Source organism: Xenopus laevis, chromosome 4L (assembly GCF_017654675.1).
Source record: "Xenopus laevis strain J_2021 chromosome 4L, Xenopus_laevis_v10.1, whole genome shotgun sequence".
Taxonomy (NCBI): domain Eukaryota; kingdom Metazoa; phylum Chordata; class Amphibia; order Anura; family Pipidae; genus Xenopus; species Xenopus laevis.
The window spans coordinates 98,834,487-98,842,614 of NC_054377.1; the positions used below are offsets into that span (position 1 = coordinate 98,834,487).

The 8,128-nt window shown below is 37.6% G+C and overlaps 1 long non-coding RNA gene across 1 annotated transcript; it reads right to left on the reverse strand.

Moving 5' to 3' along the window:
* Positions 1 to 3,235: 3,235 nt before the first annotated feature.
* On the reverse strand, positions 3,236 to 7,635 carry LOC121403069. The gene is made up of 2 exons (XR_005967023.1): positions 6,405 to 7,635; positions 3,236 to 4,570 (listed from the first exon to the last, which is right to left on the reverse strand). It is a non-coding gene; the product is annotated as an uncharacterized LOC121403069 (long non-coding RNA).
* Between the last annotated feature and the right edge of the window lie 493 nt (positions 7,636 to 8,128).

Consider the following 8,128-nt stretch of genomic DNA (forward strand, 5'->3'; position numbering starts at 1 on the left):
GTTATTGTACGCCCAAATGTCTTAAGAATAAAAGGTACAGTATACTAAAGACAACATCATGTAATTGCAGTGTTGAATAGCTAGAATGGGCCTTAAATGTGCTACAATAAAAACCCAGTTCTGGGTTTGCTTAATTTGGCTATTTTCAACTGCAAAATGGCCTAAATGCTTTACGCATTGCTTAATATTTGTTCAAAATTCAATAACAGCCTAATTTTATATGAAGAGGAAAGCAAGAATGTGGTGCCCTGAACAGCACTCAGGGAACATCGCTTTGTTTTATTTTATTTAAGGAAATCTATATGAAAGTGTGAGTTTTTTATTTTCATTCATGCATTTTTAGCTTATAATAGACTGTCAAATAAACATGCATTTGAAACTATACAATTTTGATGATGACATAATATGTCTTGTTTGAAATCTATGGCTTGCATGATAAAAGTGAGTATTAAATGTAAATTCAGGCTGAGAACAGAGTTGCACAGGACAGTTAAGAATCAGTCAAGCGGGTGGGGCACTGTGCAATGTAAGGGCCATTCATTGTCATTCAGTGAAATGAAAAAAGGATAATCAACATATTTGCATTTATTTAATGAAAAACATTATATGTTTTTTTAACCTTTTCAGGAATAGTGAAGCTATATACTTACACTGTTTTCATTTTTCTAAAGCGGACTCTAGAACTTAACACTTTGTACAACATCTGATAAATTATGTAAAGTGACAGAAAACTGAATTTTGATGAGACTCAAGGGGCCGATTCACTAAGGGTCGAATTTCGAAGTTAAAAATACTTCGAAATTCGACCCTCGGATTGAAATCCTTCGACTTCGAATATCGAAGTCGAAGGATTTAGCGCTAATCCTGCGATCGATCGATCGAAGGATTTTCCGTTCGATCGAACGATTAAATCCTTCGAATCGAACGATTCGAAGGATTTTAATCCAACGATCGAAGGAAAATCCTTCGATCAAAAAATCACAGGCAAGCCTATGGGGACCTTCCCCATAGGCTAACATTGACTTCGGTAGCTTTTAGCTGCCGAAGTAGGGGGTCGAAGTTTTTTTTAAAGGGGAAGTACTTCGACTATCGAATGGTCGAATAGTCGAACGATTTTTCGTTCGATTCGTTCGATTTCGTTCGAATTCGAACGAATTTAACCAATTCGATGGTCGAAGTACCCAAAAAATACTTCGAAATTCGAAGTATTTTTCATTCGAATCCTTCACTCGAGCTTAGTGAATCAGCCCCTCAGTGCTTTGATGAAATCTAATATAACCTGACATTAAAGGATGTTTCTGTTTCGCACTCTTGCCTGTGTGTATTTGTTTTTAATGGAATCCTTCAGTAACTGCGAAAGCATTAATCACAACTGTGTTCATTGAGACGCAGAACAAAAAAGCATAATCCATAGTAAATCAGACTATATGCACCTCATAGACTCCATCAATGCATGACCAATATTTGACAGTTGCATAAAGTATTGCCCTTAGTACCTTCAGTGCTCTGTTGCTAACAGATGGTCCTTCATAAATTTTCGTTTGTTATTTTTTAGTGAAAAATACCTTAATGGAAGAAAGATTACGCTAGTCTATACGTGTGTTTATCTTCCCAAACTGATAAGACCATGACTCCCAACTTTAACTGAAAGGAAACCACGATTCCCAACTTTTCAGGAAAAATGCTAATTTTGTTATAAAATGTTTTCAATGCTACATTAAGGCACAACTGCAGAATGAAATAATAATTTGTATCAATTATGCCTCCCTTGTTTTGTACACCATAAAGGGATAATTGCCTGATACAATATTGTGTGTGTATAATCGTAGTCTCCATTTATAAATCTGTTCATGATAAGTCTGCTCACATGTGCCTTTATGCTTATGATCCATAGTATTTATTACTGTAAGTGTATACATTAGCAGAATACAGTTATGACATTCTAAGAAGACATTTGCCCTTTCCTGATTGTATTAAGGGCGAGGCCTACATTATAATATCCACACTCTTTTTCATTCATATATATATATATATATATATATATATATATATATATATACATATATATATATATATAAAATATATATTTAAATCACATCTATTTATTTCTGTAACTTTATTCATATGCATTTAGAAATTTTAGGATGCTAGGGGAGTACTGTAGAAATCTAAACTGCAGAAAAAGCATGGGGCTGCTGGCCAATTATATACACTCAGTGAGAACAGTGTAAGGGTGTCCTTAAAAAATAAAATTGTAACCAATAAAACTGACTTTTTGTAGCAAAATATATGGTCGTATTGAACTGGCGGTACAGTTGCTATAATTCCAAGAAAGTGAAACATGAATCCGTGCGTCTCACCTCTTAACTCTTGTAAAATACACTAGATATCATATCTAAATTACACCGCGACCACAGCAACATCATATTATTAAATAGTGTCAGATGTATTTATTACTTCTAGTTAGCATGCTCCTCTTCTGTAATGGACCTAGCCAAATGTGCCTTATAATTAAAGAATAAAACATAAATGTAAATATATACCTTTACACATTTGGATGGCAATGAGGTTCTGGGTAGTGTGCGTGGTTTTATTTAATATATGTGACATCATCTTAATGACAAGTAAAAAAAAACAGACACATAAAATATATAAATTACCTACAATGGGTTATTATAAAAAAATAAACTTTCCATGTAAATAGTCAGTGTGGAGCTTCAGATAACAGAAGCTCATTTCTCTAAATGGTTAAAAGATGTGTACTAGGATGTTACAGAAAAAGGAAATAAAACAGATGATAGAGAGAGAAAGAGAAAGAAAGAGAGAGAGAGAGAGAGAGAGAGAGAGAGAGAGAGCGAGCGAGAGAGAGAGAGAGAGATGAAATACCAGTGATATCTCCCTGGTAGAGAGAGAGAGGGAGAGAGAGAGAGAGAGAGAGAGAGAGAGAGAGAGAGAGAGAGAGGGAGAGAGGGAGAGAGAGAGAGAGAGAGAGAGAGAGAGAGAGAGAGAGAGAGAGAGAGAGAGAGAGAGATATGAAATACCAGTGATATCTGCCTGTAATGTATTGTTTAGTAAAGAAGTGCATATTTGCAGTAATTTCTATTCCATCATTTGCTTTATGTTCATAAGCCAAAACTGAATATTTTAAGCAGTGATTAAAAAATATATTTTAACACACACACAAACTGCACAATAATTCTTTAGCATGTCAAAGAAAAGGCACTTGATCGTTCTCGAAAGTATCAAAGCATTTATTGGCCACCTGGAGTGGCATTAACGTGTTACAAAGCTATCACAAAGATTTCCAATAGTTTCAGAATGGCAATTTGAAATCCATGGTTCGACCAAACACAACCCATTATCTTTTCGACCAGTGCAAGACAGCAATGTTAACCCCGACAATGCCAGCAGGAAAATAAAGCAGTCTGCAGTGCAGGATGCAGGTCTGACACATCCAGAGGGACATGTTCTGTGTGTGTCAGAAAAGGAGTGAGGGATCCAGATGACTGAGTGCAACGGCAAAGGGTAATAAATGTAGGGCAGAGATTAGGCCCAGGGCAAAGACAGAGGCCACAGAGCAGGATCCCATTGCAAATTCCCCAACCATAGAAGGATTATATGTCACTCGACTCCCAGAGGATCCTGGTTGTCAGCATTTTAAGGCGTTGCCTTGGTGTAAATCTGAAGCTATGCATAATTCATCCACAAAATCAAGCTTACACAAGAGGCCTCCAAGGTTTTTACATTTCAAAATTGGACTCTTTAAAAACTGATATCAACATGCATAAATATCAACAGTGCCTGCCCCACCATTCCATAAAACAAAGAAAAAATTATTTAAAAAAGAAATTTAAAAAGAAAAAAAACTGTGTTACTTGCTTTCAGCTGAAGTTTAAAAGGGAGAATACAATACACTACCCGTTTAAAATGCCCTCAGCTGAAACATGTATAAAGCAGAGTTTTGTTAAAAATCACATATTTATATGTATATATATATATATATACAGTATATACAGTATATATATATATATATATATATATATATATATATATATATATATATATATATATATATATATATATATATATATATGTACCAGTAATGTAGGAAAATGTGCTACCTTGGCCACTAGAGTAGGGACTCCCTTGGTGCTGGAGACATGGAGCTTCCTTGCTGAAGATACTCTCCTCAACTACGCGTATTCTTAAGCAATAACAACGTAATCCGTATTATCCACCCAAGAATACCCGTCACCGAAGAGAGCCACAGAGCAACAGCACACCGGGCAATAAATCCACAGCCATAAATCAGAAGAATGGAATCCAAACAGGTCATGGAGATTCATAACCCAAGTCCAAAATGTCTTTGTTCCAAGTCCTGAAAGAATAGCAGAAAACCATGCAGTGTTTAAATGCAATGGAGATGTTGTGTATCTACACACCACAAGAGAGTTTACGTGCAATGTACCTTGTCTCTTCCCATGTCTTCTTTCCTACTTGCAAAATAACCCTTGATGTACGCCCCCAGCTCCAGCCTGTTCAATTGGATGTCCAAGAGCTCAGTGAATCCCTGTAAGAGAAATGCATAAATAGTTAAGTGTGAGCATATTGTATAATGAAGTCTGCTTGACACAAGGAATAAATTCTTCTAATACACCAGATTTTATGCCTATGGATCGATAAATATTTGTTTTCTACTTATGAACTGCCTCGAAGGTGCAGTTCTTATCACCTCATATACAGAATCCATGTGAAGTTTGCCTGACAATGCCCTGCAGTACACTATGTACATAGATTATACGAGCAGAATTTTAATGTTCAGAATTTTAGTTTTTGGAATAGGCAGGGTAAACTCTTTCAAATGTGCAAGTGGATTAAGAGATATGCAAGACACTACTGTAAATCCGGATCATCTGCTAGAAAGGTGGCTTTTACCAAGAAGCTTTGTTTTAAGATTTGCTATTGATATCTCTAATAGCAGTACGGTGCACAGAGGCAGAGAGTCTACCGTACAAACTAAACAGGGAGAGCTCCTGCAGAAAACTGAATGTCTTCATGCAGGTGTGGAACGATAATCTTTCTATGGCTATACATTAAAAATATAGAAGCTGTGCATGTTTGTGTATGTGTATACACATAAACACACACACACATTGCACCCATACCAACACATATTTTGTTTACTGAATAATCCTACACGTGACATGAGATGTGCCGTTTTCTATGCAATTGGCACCAGACTCGTAAGTCAAATATATGTTTTGTTTGAATGCACTTTCCCTGTATTGATACTGTGTCCTGGAGGATGGTCTCAGCTCTTACTTTTTGTTTTATGGAGTGTGCCTAGGAAATCCTATAGGCTAGATTAATGTCATTGAAAAAGGGTCACTGTAGTTTTTCCAGGAAAACAACAACAACAACAAAAAGTATGATAAACCTGGCAATGACATTGTATAAATGAAATATTCAGCTTGGTTTCACTTTAAAGCAAACACAGTATAATACACCATAGGCAGTACACAAAGAGGAATGGCAGAAGTCATGTTACACCACCCCAGGACAGATCATGTAAGACAGCAATATGGTTGAAAGGGTTCAGCACCTGCCTGTGGACAGCTCTCAGTTTGGTGGCATCTCCCTTATAATGTTCCTTCTGGCTGACTCGACGTCAAATTTAGTTCTTTGTTCAGACTACAGGACAGACAAGCTATATCCTCCCTCACAGTTTATATCTGCTGAAGCTTTTTATGCCCAATTTTGGTTCAGGTCGGTCCCCTGGCTTTGTACAGCTTCACACCTCCCGTCTGCCTTAAAGAATGGTGGAGTGAGTGACTTTCTCTCTCTCTTTCTCTTTCTGTCGGACTTGAATTAGAATTAGTAATGTGCAAGGATCCAATTCCCCAATCTCATAGCAGCAGCACAGACAGCGAGCACCAATCCACATCTGGAAAAAGTCCACCTCGATGGAAGCCAGCAGAGATAAAAACGTGCCCCACCTTTCCAAAGCCTCTCTGTGTTACTCAAGCAAAAGCAAAAAAAAAGAGCTCTCTTTAATTGCGCAAAAAATAAGCTAAGGGACACCCTTTTACCTTTATTCCCTAAAGGCAATATTTCCTTTAGCGTTTTCCCTTAGTATAAGAAAGCGTTTGGTATGTAGGAGGCGACGCTGCGATTGTGCAGCCAGTGAGTGCGCCTTATCATAGCAGCTACAGCTTGGGGATATGGACATAGAGCAGCAGAATAACGCTGCCAGTGCACTCTCATTACAATGACATTAATACCCAGAAAACGATCAGCTTCTCCATGAAACGGGGAGAAATATGAATCTTTTCTTGGCAATATACATGCTACAGAAATGGAGATGGAGAAATAATGTGTGACTAGTATGAAAGCTCGTGGCTTACCTTTTAGTTGCTAATCCAGGACGCAAATGCAGCTGCTGCTCGCTTGTTGCTGGATAAATGGAATCATTGGTGAAAATCACTAAATATCCTGCTAATGGTCCCCAAACACATTCATTCCCTGTCGGCTGGTGCCTTAGCGCTCTCAGCAATCGCCCTCAGCTCCAGCAGCAACCAGAGGGAAAAGAGAAAGAGAGACGAAAAAAAAAAAAAAGCAGCAAAAACGATCACATCGATCTGATCTGCACCATCTGCCTGCTGCCACTTCCCCCTCAACCTCCACATCTGAACACGTAAAAACCCTGACAGCTCCCAGCTCAGGGCTGCAAAGAGTTCATTTTTTTTTTTTTTTTTTTTAAAGCTGAGCCTAATTGGCTGTGGACATCATACAGTTACACCAGCATCTCCAGTAGTGGATCCCAAACCTGCTAATGGTGGATTAATTGAGGAGCATCTGACGTGGAGGCTTCATTGCCTTTTATTCATGACTTCCCAATGGGAAAGGACCAATGCCTTGTGGGACTATAGGAACATGCATTTAGACTATAGTCAGACTATGAGAAACGTTTAGCAGCATAAGAAGAGTGACAGTTTAGCCATGGGGCTGCTGTGATTCCACAAGCCCTCTAGTAGTATTAACTAATAAAACATACTTTTATATCCACATGATCATGCATAACCAAAGGCATAAATACACATGCATGGTATCCAACAGCACCTTTACTGATGGAAAATGATCTCCAGTGCTCTGTGGGTAATAGAATCCATCATCAGAGCTCCATGTGCTATAGCTGCATGCAGAGAGGGAGAGCATCTTATCTTTGAAATCAGTCCCTGCTTAAAGCTTATCACTATACAATGGCACAGATCAGATTGGCTTGGAGCTAATTTAGCAGCAATATCATTTCCAATTCACTGTAAAGCCCCTCTCCCTTGTAAAGGAAACTCAGCAATTGCTTTAAGACAAAAGTAAGAGATCGGTGCATGCGGGGGAAGCGATTGTTACATTAGATCCTATGTATAAAGCGCATCCGCAAAACCAGCGAACTGGGAGCTGTCCGACGCTTTAGTACTGAAGCCCATCTGCCCATTATTCACCTGAGACAACTTTGCGCACACATTGTGGAGGTGGCATGCTAGGTGACTTCTAAATGAATTAACAAGGCAAGGCTTGTCATGACTAGCCAACATTTATATGGCAATATCGACACCGATCTTGACATTCCTTGATCAATTCTGATCATTGGAGGGGGCTAGCATGCCCATTAAAATAAAAACGTCTTTTCTGGAAATAAAGCCTAAAGACAAATCAAACCGTTTATCCGAGCTTTTTTTTGTTTCAATATACAGTAATTAAGCACACTTGCCTAGACTTACAATATATTGCATTCCTGGGCTAAAAGCAAAGGCTGAATCCACTGCATGGTGCCATCATCATTTTTGGGAAAGGACTGCCCTCTTCAGGTCAAAATGAAAAAGGCAATTTTTCACATCACTAAAACGATCTATCTATCTATCTATCTATCTATCTATCTATCTATCTATCTATCTATCTATCTATCTATCATCTATCTATCGATCTATCTATCATCTATCTATCTATCTATCTATCTATCTATCTATCTATTATATATATATATATATATATATATATATATATATATATATATATATATATATATATATATATATATCCATCTATCTTCTATATATCATCTATCTTCTAT